We start from the raw sequence: 15,539 nt of genomic DNA, 5'->3' as shown, positions 1-15,539 counted from the left end.
CTGCATCCTTGCTTATGGAATATTCTAGCCATGGATTGTCTTTGTACCATGAGCTACTGAAAGCTCTTTTCCTTGTACCTTGCTGGGTCGTCGAAAATATCTCCAAACACGGCTGTACGGGGCCCTCTTCTCTGGACTTTAAAATGTCTGGAATATCGTTCAGGGCAGGGCAGGTTGGGGAGCACGGTATTGGTACAGCACGGTGCTGGTAGGGGTGCGCGATCTTATGATTTTAGATTGTGGTCGATTTTAAAGACGTCCACAGTCTAATTTTCAAGCGAATCGTACAGATCGTGATTTTTTGCATTATTCTAATACTGTATACTAATGGAGTGGCGGCATGGTGGTGCAGTGGTTAGCACTGTTGCCTCACACCTCTGGGACCCGGGTTCGAATCTCCGCCTGGGTCACATGTGTGTGAGTTTGCATGTTCTCCCCATGTCGTCGTGGGGTTTCCTCCGGGTACTCCGGTTTCCCCCCACAGTCCAAAAACATGCTGAGGCTAATTGGACTTGCTACATTGCCCGTAGGAATGCATGTGAGAGTGAATGGTGTGTGAGTGTGCCCTGCGATGGGCTGGCCCCCCATCCTGGGTTGTTCCCAGCCTCGTGCCCATTGCTTCCGGGATAGGCTCCGGACCCCCCGCGACCCAATAGGATAAGTGGTTTGGAAAATGGATGGATGGATGGATGTATACTAATGGATCCATGTCAAGGAAACAAACCAACTGAATGATTTCCCTTTATGATTAGCCAAATTATATCATGTGTCTTAATGACGGCTCTCCTGCGTGAAGTTAAAAATTCGTCGCGCACGAGGAGCATGTGGCAAATGGGGAGCTCATGCCGAAGGAGGACTCGGCATCATAGAGCAGGAGCCCAGAGGGGTCAGCCTAGCTGAAAACGAACCAATTTCCCTTAGTGTAATCTTGCTGGGGGCATATGACAGTTCATCAGAATAGATGTCTGCCGTGTCCGTGGTGGTGGGTGTGGCTGTGAGGGGTGTGGTAATGAATTCAAATTATTGAGCTAGGTCAGCTCAAAAATGAACTTCTTGAAAGTGGTGCTTCAATGTACCTTATACAATCAGGACTTATAAACAGGCACCGCCAGACATTTTTAGTGGTGGGGTACCCTCGGCAGAGTTATGTAACTGCCCTGCAAAAATTCAGCTAGATCAGCTGATATCCGAACCAAATGAAACTAGTTGGAACTTGTTCAGTATCAACCCAGGTATCATGAATGAACTTTGCCAGACAGTTTCTGTGGTGGGTTACCCCTGCCAGACATGCCCAAAAAGACCACACCCAAAACTGAACTAGATCAGCTGACATCCGAACCAAATGAAACTAAATGGAACCTAGGTATCATGAATGAGCATTGGCAGTTTCTGAGGTAGAGTACGCTTGGCAGAATAACCCAAAACTGAGCTACATCAGCTGACATCTGAATCAAATGAAACTGAAAAAAAACAACTATAACTTTAAAAAGTTTGTAATATATGTATGTATTCAGACAAAATAGACTGATATTGGCTAAACTGCATACATTGAAAAATAACTGGGACCCTTGTTAAAACAGACAATGGCATTGGATGGCCAGGCTGCTTTTAAAAATCACGGGGTTTGATATAACACTTCAGGCAAACTACTATCTATGAAGTATATATTCGAACACACTATTGTGACATGCTCATTATTTAATTCAAAAAGCATTATCTTGCTCGAAGTAAATTCCAGTGTCTCCAATATGACACTAGTCTAGATATCCAAACGTAGACATTTTGTGTTTGAGACCATATTTCTGTTGGTATAAAGTGTAATTGAGCTGACTATTTAAGACAATGGAGAACAGTCTGCTGCTTCAGAATACCAGCCAAGGATGCTTGACTGATCCCATGAACAATCAAAAGCAATAAATAAATGAATAGAAACTGGCATCTGGAGCAACAGGGTGCTAACCAATAGAAGAAATAGTTATAAAGTACTGCTGTTAATTAAGTTAATGACGAACATTAGAAAAGGTTATACAGTTTGTATGAAGCCTAAATTCCCAACCTGTCCAAGCATCAGAGGGAAGACCTGGTTAATAACTTTAATTAGCAAAAATAGCAGTCTGAAATGGAGTTGGTATGTTGCAGAAACCTGTCTGAAGAGGAAGTATCAATCCTGTTGCATTTTATTACTCTGAAGACAATGTTTTTTGCATTATTCTAATACTGTATACTAATGGAGTGGCGGCATGGTGGTGCAGTGGTTAGCACTGTTGCCTCACACCTCTGGGACCCGGGTTCGAATCTCCGCCTGGGTCACATGTGTGTGAGTTTGCATGTTCTCCCCATGTCGTCGTGGGGTTTCCTCCGGGTACTCCGGTTTCCCCCCACAGTCCAAAAACATGCTGAGGCTAATTGGACTTGCTACATTGCCCGTAGGAATGCATGTGAGAGTGAATGGTGTGTGAGTGTGCCCTGCGATGGGCTGGCCCCCCATCCTGGGTTGTTCCCAGCCTCGTGCCCATTGCTTCCGGGATAGGCTCCGGACCCCCCGCGACCCAATAGGATAAGTGGTTTGGAAAATGGATGGATGGATGGATGTATACTAATGGATCCATGTCAAGGAAACAAACCAACTGAATGATTTCCCTTTATGATTAGCCAAATTATATCATGTGTCTTAATGACGGCTCTCCTGCGTGAAGTTAAAAATTCGTCGCGCACGAGGAGCATGTGGCAAATGGGGAGCTCATGCCGAAGGAGGACTCGGCATCATAGAGCAGGAGCCCAGAGGGGTCAGCCTAGCTGAAAACGAACCAATTTCCCTTAGTGTAATCTTGCTGGGGGCATATGACAGTTCATCAGAATAGATGTCTGCCGTGTCCGTGGTGGTGGGTGTGGCTGTGAGGGGTGTGGTAATGAATTCAAATTATTGAGCTAGGTCAGCTCAAAAATGAACTTCTTGAAAGTGGTGCTTCAATGTACCTTATACAATCAGGACTTATAAACAGGCACCGCCAGACATTTTTAGTGGTGGGGTACCCTCGGCAGAGTTATGTAACTGCCCTGCAAAAATTCAGCTAGATCAGCTGATATCCGAACCAAATGAAACTAGTTGGAACTTGTTCAGTATCAACCCAGGTATCATGAATGAACTTTGCCAGACAGTTTCTGTGGTGGGTTACCCCTGCCAGACATGCCCAAAAAGACCACACCCAAAACTGAACTAGATCAGCTGACATCCGAACCAAATGAAACTAAATGGAACCTAGGTATCATGAATGAGCATTGGCAGTTTCTGAGGTAGAGTACGCTTGGCAGAATAACCCAAAACTGAGCTACATCAGCTGACATCTGAATCAAATGAAACTGAAAAAAAACAACTATAACTTTAAAAAGTTTGTAATATATGTATGTATTCAGACAAAATAGACTGATATTGGCTAAACTGCATACATTGAAAAATAACTGGGACCCTTGTTAAAACAGACAATGGCATTGGATGGCCAGGCTGCTTTTAAAAATCACGGGGTTTGATATAACACTTCAGGCAAACTACTATCTATGAAGTATATATTCGAACACACTATTGTGACATGCTCATTATTTAATTCAAAAAGCATTATCTTGCTCGAAGTAAATTCCAGTGTCTCCAATATGACACTAGTCTAGATATCCAAACGTAGACATTTTGTGTTTGAGACCATATTTCTGTTGGTATAAAGTGTAATTGAGCTGACTATTTAAGACAATGGAGAACAGTCTGCTGCTTCAGAATACCAGCCAAGGATGCTTGACTGATCCCATGAACAATCAAAAGCAATAAATAAATGAATAGAAACTGGCATCTGGAGCAACAGGGTGCTAACCAATAGAAGAAATAGTTATAAAGTACTGCTGTTAATTAAGTTAATGACGAACATTAGAAAAGGTTATACAGTTTGTATGAAGCCTAAATTCCCAACCTGTCCAAGCATCAGAGGGAAGACCTGGTTAATAACTTTAATTAGCAAAAATAGCAGTCTGAAATGGAGTTGGTATGTTGCAGAAACCTGTCTGAAGAGGAAGTATCAATCCTGTTGCATTTTATTACTCTGAAGACAATGTTGCAGAATAGGCAGCAATTTTGTGCCATCTTTGTCATCTATCATATCAGGAAGGAAGCCAAACATTCAAACCATTTTAACTCATCCTATGCTAAATTGATCCTCTTCTTCCTGGGCTGGCTTGCTGTTGTTGTATTTAGATGCAAGTGGACAAGAAGCACAGTCTTCACTTTGAGTAGGCTCATCAATTTCACCTCTACACTATAGGGTATCATTTCTACAAGTAGAAACATGTATCATGATGCTATCCCTTGACCTTCCCTAAGATCTTTAAAAATTACCTGAGTTTTTTTATGACTAAAACTTCAAACAAGTGAGGAGAAGGTGCTCAAACATGAGCCTTGATTTAAAAACCTGGACATAAACTTAAAAAAAAGCTACTGATTTTGGAATTTTTTGAAATAGTAAAAAAACATAACACTTACCTCTTAGAACAGATGATAACCAGAATATCCTATATCCATTTCATTGTATCAAATGGGAATGAAGACCACCCAAAAATCCAAATTCCAGAAAGTTTATATCAAATGGGAAATGGAGATCACAGAAAAATCAAAATTCCAGAAAGTAAAACAGAATTTTACATACAACACAATAGTTTTGTTTCCTAGCCTAGGCTCTTCATTAGTTCATGAGTTCAGATTTGTACTGCAGTGATTTCTCATAGCAACATGATAATAAATGTAACTAAAGCCTATCACCTGTTTAGCCAGGTCAAGTTAATCCAAAGCAGCCTACACCTGTTAGTACATTTGTACACATCACCTATAATGTGTACACATCACCTAAGTGTCCTGATTAGTGACAGCCTTGTTGATTTGATATTAGTTTTTCTTTCAGATTTTCTGTTTTTTCATGATCGCCTGCACTTGTACAGACAAGGCTTTCGCCATAGATGTTCTCTGAACTGCCAGAAGTTTTGGAAGGGGCTCTTGCGGCACATCTGCCACAGGTAACCCACCACAGAAACTGTCTGGCAATGCTCATTCATGATACCTGGGTTGATACTGAACCAATTCCAACTAGTTTCATTCAGTTCGGATATCTATATCAGCTGATCTAGCTCAAATTTGGGTGCGTCTGGCAGGGTAACCCCCACAGAAACTGGCAATGTTCATTCATGATACCTGGGTTGATACTGAACAAATTTCAGCTAGTTTCATTCAGTTCGGATATCTATATCAGCTGATCTAGCTCAAATTTTGGTGTGTCTGGCAGTGGTAACCCACCACAGAAACTGTCTGGCAATGTTCATTCATGATACCTGGGTTGATACTGAACAAATTCCAGCTAATTTCATTCAGTTCGGATGCAAGCTGATTTAGCTCAATTTTGGGTGTGGTCTTTTTGAGCGTGTCTGGCAGGGGTACCCCCAGGGACAGATTATGGGTTGTGTGGGCCCCTGGGCAAAACATTTGCGAGGGCCCCCCCGACCACCACCACCACCACCACTACCACCACCACCACCAGCACCACCACCACAACCACCACAATTCAAGGGCCCTTGGCAGCCAAACGCCCTCCCTATAGGGTCAAGGGCCCTTGTAGGCAGAGGCTCAAAGAATGTAGGCCCTCTAAAATAGACAAACGAAAATACATTGTTGATAAGCGTTGCAAATTGTTTTGGGCTAGGGGCCCCACGGGCCCCCCTGCACCCCAAGGGCCCCTGGGCAGCGGCCCCGCTGGCCCGGTCTGTAATCCGTCCCTGCAGACCCCACCACAGAAACTGTCTGGAAATGTTCATTCATGATACCTGGGTTGATACAGAACAAGTTCCAACTAGTTTCATTTGGTTCGGATATCAGCTGATCTAGCTCAATTTTTGCAGGGCACTTACATAACTCTGCCGAGGGTACCCCACCACTAAAAATGTCTGGCGGTGCCTGTTTATAAGTCCTGATTGTATAAGGTACATTGAAGCACCATTTTCAAGAAGTACATTTTTGAGCTGACCTAGCTCAATAATTTGAATTCATTACCACACCCCTCACAGCCACACCCACCACCACGGACCCGGCAGACATCCATTCTGATGAACTGTCATATGCCCCCAGCAAGATTACACTAAGGGAAATTGGTTTGTTTTCAGCTAGGCTGACCCCTCTGGGCTCCTGCTGTATCAGTAGTGTGGCAGCGGTCTGCCTATGTAGTCAGATACTGCACAAAGCAAAGTAATATGTAAAATGTGTCGGACAACGGTCGGCATGTCGAGAAGCAATAAGTCAAATCTATTTAATCACCTTAAACGGAGACACCCGAGGGAGCTTCCCGAGACTGTTTCAGTCCGGACAGCACAGCCAGTATCAGGCGGGGTCGCGAAGCATAAACAGTATCGCTCACCGATGCTTTAGAGCAGCCGAAACAATATGATAAAAGCAGCAAACGATGGAAAGAGGTGACTGAGGCGGTCAGTCTACCTAGCTAAGGATATGCTACCATTCAAAGCTGCAGACAACGTGGGATTTGTTGCGCACTTTAGATGCGCGATATGATCCAAGTCGCAAATATTTTCCTGATATGGCAATTCCGCATATATACAGCAAATGCCGACAGAGGGTTGTGAAGCAATTAAATTATTTTTCTATGTAGTCTGTTCACAGTTGAATTCAAGTTTGATATTTAAAATAAAGTGTTGGGTCTTAATGAGTTTGAGGATATTCTTTTAAGTGTGCCACATTGAAAAGATCGATCTCTTTTCAAATCGTGGATTGTGATTTTGTGTTTAAAGGATCGTGATGTGATTTTTTGAAAAGATCGCCCACCCCTGGCTGCATCCATTACACGATGAAACACCTCGGAATCCCGGTTGGCGACCCCCACACTGAAAAAAATAATTAGCTGATTTTACTCAAAAATACAGTGTACCATTTTTGCATCCATGTTTTTAAGTATACTCAACAATTTAGGTAACTTGTACTTAAAAAACTGACGTTAAAAAATGTATTGTAATGACCAGATTTAAGAAATAAGATCTCCAAGGGATTGCTGCAGAACGTGGATTTATTAACAGTAAGCGGCTGCGGTTATGTCCACATACACTATCTCAAATGGAACAAATAATCACCACACCCGTGACCGGGTCAGACTCACTCAGCTTCCCAACCCCGAACTCTCCGCAACCAAAAAACACCTCCCCCTCCCTCACGTCCCACGTCACACGCAATTCCATAACCACACCCTCATAAGTACAGAACCTAAATAGAATAACATGGAACACATAATACCTGAAGGTATTACAGTAATAAAATAACTTAATAATAAATAAAATAATTAATAATAAAATAACTGATTCACGTCTCTGGCCCTTTTCGGTGGATCGAACCTGTGCGCTGTTATTCGAGAGTTGGGTTATCATATTTTCCTCAGGGCAGTGTCCCTGGGGTGGCGTAGTCGGCTATTTATAAAAAGGGTATTGTAGATCACTCCGCCAGATAAACATTCGAAGAAGCCAACGAGTGACTAGAACATAGAATACGTGCCATAGGTGAATAGGAGCTGAATTTCAACATCAAGGTACAAATGGGTCACATAGAGGATTCTTTCTGCATCGCCCAACAAGGGATAGCATCGCCAGAGCCAGCCCTGAGACATGGTGACGAGGCAAAATGAACATTCTTCCGTCACTATGGCTTGGCAGTTGCACAACATTGTACTGTAATATGCCTTTCATTTGATTACTTTCTGGCTTTGTCCTTTACAGTAACTTTTCTGGAGTACTGAATACGGCAAACGTTACATACTGTATTAGTTTTTCTCAGACGCTTAACTACATTGACCATGCCATTAGTCCAAGTTGTCATTTTCAAATAAACATAAGCAAATCATAACAGAAACCACGTTATCATTGCTTGCACATCACTTTTCATTGCTAAAGGATTTTTGCAAAACACTAGTGACAGTGATCATTGGGTAACAGCAAAATCACATTGCAGTGTCTGATTCAGCAGTTAACTTCAAAACAGCGGCAGCGGCTAAATCCCAAACCCAAACCACTAACGAAATTGGGCCAAACTTGCAATTGGTTGCACTACCTGCTGCAAATCTAACTCTCATTCACTCATAAGTAGCTAATAGGGTATAAAAGTAGTAAGAATGAGGTGTAATTTTTAACACACAATAGAACAAGGCCGGAGAGGACGTGGACACAGGTGTGGAGGAGGAAATGGGGGGCAACGTCAGAGACGACCAAGAACAGTGGTCAGCCATGAAATTAGAGCCACCGTCATTGACCATGTCATTAATCATGGGCTCTCCTTACGTGAGGCTGGTCAAAGGGTGCAGCCTGATATTTCCCAGTCGTGTCAATTATTTGAATATGCAAGAGGGACAATAAGTATGTACCATTCACTTGTTGTAATTCAAATAAAGATCACAGTTCTTGCATTATCAGATCTATATTTACTGCAGTATTCTACATTACATACAGTATATGTTTCTATAGAGTTGTCAGAAGACCTGCAGCTGGCAGGCCCGGCAGGCTGTTCACTGCAGGTCAAGAAGCACCAATTGTTCAGATGGTGCTGGGGAACAATGCAGTCTGTTTACGGGACATACAGGCTGCTGTAATTGCAGACCACACAACATTGCACAACATCGATTCAGTCAGCTTATCGGCTATAAACAGGGTCCTGAAACGTCACCACATGAGCATGAAGCAGATCTATAGGGTATCACTTGTAAGGAACAGTGACACGTAAAAAGTCACTATATGAGTGGTTCACTATATGTTTACTGTAAGCCTGTGCAGGACCTGTGAAATTTCATATGCATTCATGTGTTCCCTTTGGGATGGACATTGTGCTTTCAGAGGATCATGGAGCTCGAGTCCCACACTGAACCTCCTAAATTTGTGAATGTGGATGAAGCTGGCTTCACTCTGGCCAAGACCAGGAAGAGTGGCAGGAATATCATTGGGCAATGAGCAACAGTGCAGATACCAGGGCAGAGAGGTGCAAACATTCCAGTGTGCACAGGTATATCAGAGACCGGTCCAGTGGTATACATCCCAACAGTTGGGCCATATAACTCTGGGCACTTTTCCACCGCACCAGGTACCGTACTTTCGGTACTTTCAGTACTTCCATAAAGTGCCAAAAGTATGGTACTTCTTTTGTGTCGGTTTTCCACTGGCGTAAAAACTGGTACCGGCGCCAAATGACATCATCAGTGCCCGCCCCTGACTGACATCACAGAGCGCGGTGCAGTATTTCTTTCGCTGTATTTAAACATGTTATTATGATCCTTCACTTTCCTGTAGTCCCGCTTAAGTTTTTTTTATTTTCAAGCGACATTGTTCGGTATTTCGGGTGTGCCCCATTTCTTCCAAGTGTCTTGCTATTATGGCAAATGCTTTTTTATTTCGAGTCGTGCCCACTAAATCTTGCGGTTTCTAATTTACATGCCAACAACAGTTTTGACTGGTAGTGTTTTCAGTTTTTTGCTTTAGTGTGTAGTGACTGTTCAGTAGTGTTTGTTTAACTGACTGGCTTGATGCGTGGTCTGAAAGCAGTGTTTGCTCTTGAGCAAAGATTATAGTTTTGAGAAGATTGTTTGATTTTGCAAGACGAGTGAAAGGCTTTGGGAGTTTAGCGTGAATGTTACTGTTTGTGCTTAGTGAAGAGAAAGAGAGGAGATTTTAGGAAATGTATTTTAGCAATTCAGAAAAACTGTAAAATGTCAAGGCATGTCAGACTACTTTTAAAGTGGGTGAGAGGCCTCAGACTCCAAAGGGTCACAGTAAATACTTATTATGCCGTTTCTTTTATGTTCCTCTTTTTGAGTCTGATACTATGACAAAAAATCCCAATCTATCTATCTAGTGCTACTTCATTATTCCATCCTCTTTGTGCAATGTATTGATGTACAATACTGTCAGCAAAACAGCATGATACTACCACCACCCTGCTTGACCATTGGTTCAGTGTTCTTAGGTTAAGAAAACAACCTCACCTTGATCCCCTGCAAACATATCTCTTTTCATTGTGGCCAAGCAGAGAAGTTAATGACACATTCACACGTCATTGTGACTGCCCCCCACCCCCACCCCGTGAATATGCAGCCATCAGCAGCCTTTCAGACTGTTAGCCAGACAGAAAGACAGAACACACTAAGGAATGTGTCTGTTTTACTCAAGCACAGTACAGAACCATATGTATTTTTATTTTTTATTTTCCACTCTGTCCACCTTTATTCTCCACAATCAACCTTATTACTTTGTTTAGGCCTGTAATTAGTCTGTTACACACATCTTGGGTCACTCTCCTCTCCCAAAATAACTCTATTGCTTGGACACGCTGCTGCTTTGTACCTGGCTTGGCCTCCTTGCAGATGAAGTATTTCATCATGTGCCAAACAAGCTCGATGGGCTTCAAATCAGTAATTATTATATTGCACACACCTTGGGTCCACATTTTGCTAGTTTTAGGCCATCTTTGCCTCACAGCAGAAACAATTTCTTAAATTTCACAGACCATTTATTGCAGTGTAGTCAGTTTATTAATGAAATTGGAATTTTGTCTAAATATAAGAAATTATACTTGCTTAGATTTTCATTTTTTGCAGTGGAGTTACAATACCTGATTCCAGGTAAGTCACTCCAGCTTTCATAATCACTGCTCCCCCTGGTGGATGGATAAATCATTGCAAGTACTTTACGCACAGAGAGGTAAGGGGCGGATCATGCCGGCCCGCTTGTTCATTACAGTCAAGGTCCCACCCAGGACCCAGCAGGGGCCAGTCATGGACCAGCCAGGGACCAGCCAGGTACCAGCCCAGGCCCCATCATGGAAACGGGAAAATTCAAGGCTTCATCTGTACAGTAATAATGGCTTACACAAGTTGATTTATCAATCTGTCTTATAATAATACACTCGTCCTTTCTGAATAACCCCTCACCCTGTTGAATACGGTGATCTGATGCCCATTGCTAATGTATGGGGTGCAGCACTTGATACTCACAGGATGCTAATTCATTGCATGGAGATTTCGGTTCACTTACTGCACACAATATGAAGACAATGTAAGTGTAATAACCAGAGGAAACCTGGTAATCTACTCAAACATGTCTAGGTCTGATTTAGACATGGAGTAAAGGCAGGAGAAAATGTTATTTACTGACTCTCAAAGTGTTCTCTCATCGGTAACACTTTACCTGAGGGGCACAAATAATGTAGCATTATGCTGTTAATTATGGATTAATTAACCACAAAAAACGTCTTAGTGATCAGCTTGATTTTGTCCGTAAATATGGCCGCTGCACACGCTGCACCTAACTGCTGCTGTCATGGATTTTTAAGGGTCGCCGGCAGGAAACGGCAACATCACGTTTATCTCGAACGGGGAAGTGCTGAACTTAAGCGGATTTCTGTTCCTGCAAAATATATGGATGATTAATAGCTCATAAAATTCTTGATTTTTTATTATGAAAGAACGTAAATGACTGCTAATTACAAACTGGAATAAATAGAAGTGTCCCGTTAAAATGGAGTCATCATGGTATTTTATAAATATCGCGCATAGATCCCCTTCCTTATAATTTAATTCTGAACCTCTTATATTTAGTAATGCATGTTTTGTCTCCACCTAGTGGCATCCCTGAAAAGTACACATTGTTTCCGGAAGGATCGCTTGTTCCGTGAATTGACGCGTCCAGTGGATTTAAGAAATATAGCAGCAGCTTGACAGAGAGACATTATAACTAACTACAGTCACTGTAGAGAATGTTAATCTGCAATGGATAATAAATTCAATGGTGAATTGTTAATGGATGTCTGTGTATATTCTTACATGTCTGGTATTAATAATAATACATGTAGATAAATTTAATGGCTTCTATCTGCGTCAGAAACGTGGGGGGGAAGGGTGCCTGAACACCTGCGTATTTTTCCAGACAGGGGCGTAAGCTAACCTTTTACAGTTGGGTGGGGGTGACAAGGGGGCCTGGGCATCTGCCCCTTCTGTCCAACGGGAGTGTAAGCAGACCTATTACAGAGGGGTGGGGGTGGCAAGGGGGCCTGGGCAGCTGCGCCTTCTGTCCGACGGGGGGGTAAGCAGACCTTTTACGGATCATGCCGGCCCGCTTGTTCATTACATCATTGTTGGGGGATCTCATTACAGTCAGGGTCCCACCCAAGACCCAGCAGGAACCAGTCATGGACCAGCCAAGGCCCCATCATGGAAACGGGAAAATTCATGTGGCTGCATCTGTAAGTTCCTGTTTGTCTCGTCATCACCACTCCGGTCATTAACGTCGCTCCTCCTGTCGCCCGTGTCCGTCCTCGCTCTAGCCCTCTCCTTTTGATCCCTCGTGATCTTTGTCATTTCCAGTCCCTGGTTAAGTTGGTTGCAGGCTTGGCTTGGCCTGGCTTGGCTTTTTTTTTTAAGATAGGATAGGATGCTTTTTTCCCCTTCATTCTGTTTTTGTGTGTTGTAATTAGTTTATGTTTTGTGAGCTTGGTAGGGAGGGGGCCATTTTCATTTGAATGTGCTTTTTTCCCGGTTTTGAGTAGTTGGGGAGTAAGGGCAGATTCTGTTATGTGTTTGTTTCTTTGTGTTTTGAGGTAAGGTAGGTTTATGTATGTTACTTAGTTGTTGGTTGGTTTGTTATTTTGGCCTCCCCTCCGCCCCTGAGGTTTATGGTATGCTCCCAACCTTTTGTAATTAGCTGTTTTCTTTTTTTAAAAAAGCTGTTTTCTTTTCCATCCTGGTAAGGATTTTACCGGATTGCGCCTAATGTTACTGCCGGAGTATGAAACACAAGCGATCCGCGTTCACCTCAGCTGGCCCTCTTTTCCCATCGCCGTGCTGGTCCAGGCTAAGATATCAGCTAACACATTATCCTCTTAGTCCCAGGGATTGTTTGGTAATAAGTTCCAGGAGCCACTACACTCGACCAAATTGAGATATGGGGGAGGGGAATTCGGGCAGTGACCAAAGACAGCAAGCCGCCTCTATTTGCCCATTAATGTTAATCATTGTTCCCTTGCAGTTCCCACATTTACTTCCAGTCTTGGATGGTTCCCTTGTTTTCCCCCCGTAATGTCAATTTAAAAAAAATTTACAACACTATGTATGGACACCACACTTTTCAAGCTATATTGTTATTTGCAAAGTAGCATGGGATGCCAGTATGATTTATTCTCTGCTATTCTAAATGACATTATAATCACGTTATGTTGCTGTTGACAGACACACAGACAAAATCAACAAAGAGCATCATTAATGCAGAGCAATTTTGAACAGGCATAGATGGACCAAATTAATCTTCCAATAAAGCAAAAAAAATTACTGAACAATTAAATTTTATATAAAAAAATGTAATAATTCAGAAATCGTTTGGTTTGGGGTCAAATGTAAACATCAGTTTTGTTATAATACAAATATGATAAGAGTTGTTAATGATTCATATTTATCAGAAAAAGTCACACACCTAAATTCACACTCAATCGGATAAGTTATATGTGATGCAGCTTTTCATTGGGAAAGTGTCTGTTGATTATTAATCAGATCTCAAAGATTTTTCCCAAAGCCGTTATTCCCGCGAAGGCCAGTTAGACCAGGCGGCGAACACAGAACAGAACATATCAGTCTCTCCAATTAATTCCAAGTTGTGGTCATTGAATAACCCACATAACAAGTAAAACAACAAGGGACCAGCACATCCGGACTGCAGTGGTGACGCCTCACTGGCAGAAGAACTCAACCATTTCTTCACCTGCTTTGAGGTTATGTCACCAGTCAGCTATGTCACACTCTAAGGTGTATAGCAACCATGTTTTCATGTTTGTAGGAGCATGAGGTGAGACGGACGATGAGGACTGCTAACCCTAGGAAAGCTGCTAGACATGATGGTGTTACGGGACGCATTCTGAAGGAGTGTGCAGACCAGCTGACGGGGGTCTTTGCCAAGATCTTCAATCAGTCTTTGTCCCAATCCACCACCCTGCTCTGCTTGAAAACTTCTATCATTGTACCACTCCATGGACTGCAAGTCCAAAATCAGCAGCCTGAATGATCACCGGCCTGTGGCACTTACACCAATCATTATGAAGTGCTTTGAGAAACTGGTCCGTAGACACATTACCTCAAGTCTCCCAGGCAGGTTGGACCCACACCAGTTTGCTTATAGAGTGAACAGGTTTACAGATGATGTCATAGCAATTGGTCTCCATACTGCTCTGGCCCATTTGGAGCATCATGGTAGCTATGCTAGCCTACTTTTTGTAGATTTTAGCTCTGCTTTTAACACCGTCCTTCCTTACAGACGGGTGTCAGAGCTATTAGAGCTGGGTCTCTCTTACTCCATCTGCTTACGGATTAAAGACTTCCTGTGAAATCGCTGCCAGAGGGTGAGAGGAGGCTCTCACATCTCTTCAGACCTCAGCCTCAGCACTGGCTGTGTGTTGAGTCCCCTGCTCTTCACCCTGTACACTTTGTTCCTGCCCACTTCACCAATAGCAAGATGACACTACTGTGGTGGAGCTCATCTTGGGGGGGGTGGGGGGGGGGGCTTGGGGAATGAGTCTATGTACCATGATGAGGTGGAACGGCTGTCTGAGTGGTGTTTGAAAAAAGAATCTGGTCCTAAACATATCAATGTATATCATATCATATCATATGCATATCAATGCTTTGAGCTGATTATGGACCATAGGAGGAAGAAGACTGACATTCAGCCCCTTTTTATCAATGGGGAATGTGTGGAAACCTCCACTCTCACCAAGAAGGCACAGCAGAGATTACACTTCCTGAGAAGGGCCATCTTACACAGAAGCTGGTTGTGTCCTTCTACCAATGCAACATAGAGAGCATTCTATCCGACTGCATCTGTGTATGGTCTGTCAGCTGCACCATAGAGAGCATTCTATCCTACTGCATCTGTGTATGGTCTGTCAGCTGCACCTTAGAGAGCATTCTATCTACTGCATCTGTGTATGGTCTGTCAGCTGCACCTTAGAGTGCATTCTATCTACTGCATCTGCGTATGGTCTGTCAGCTGCACCATAGAGAGCATTCTATCCTACTGCATCTGTGTATGGTCGGTCAGCTGCACCTTAGACAGCATTCTATCTACTGCATCTGTGTATGGTCTGTCAGCTGCACCTTAGAGAGCATTCTATCTACTGCATCTGTGTATGGTCTGTCAGCTGCACCTTAGAGTGCATTCTATCTACTGCATCTGCGTATGGTCTGTCAGCTGCACCATAGAGAGCATTCTATCCTACTGCATCTGTGTATGGTCGGTCAGCTGCACCTTAGACAGCATTCTATCTACTGCATCTGTGTATGGTCTGTCAGCTGCACCTTAGAGAGCATTCTATCTACTGCATCTGTGCATGGTCTGTCAGCTGCACCATAGAGAGCATTCTATCTACTGCATCTGTGTATGGTCTGTCAGCTGCACCATAGAGAGCATTCTATCCTACTGCATCTGTGGATGGTCTG

This window comes from Brienomyrus brachyistius, unplaced genomic scaffold (assembly GCF_023856365.1).
Source record: "Brienomyrus brachyistius isolate T26 unplaced genomic scaffold, BBRACH_0.4 scaffold65, whole genome shotgun sequence".
Lineage (NCBI taxonomy): Eukaryota > Metazoa > Chordata > Actinopteri > Osteoglossiformes > Mormyridae > Brienomyrus > Brienomyrus brachyistius.
Note: the sequence above shows the minus strand (reverse complement) of the source record.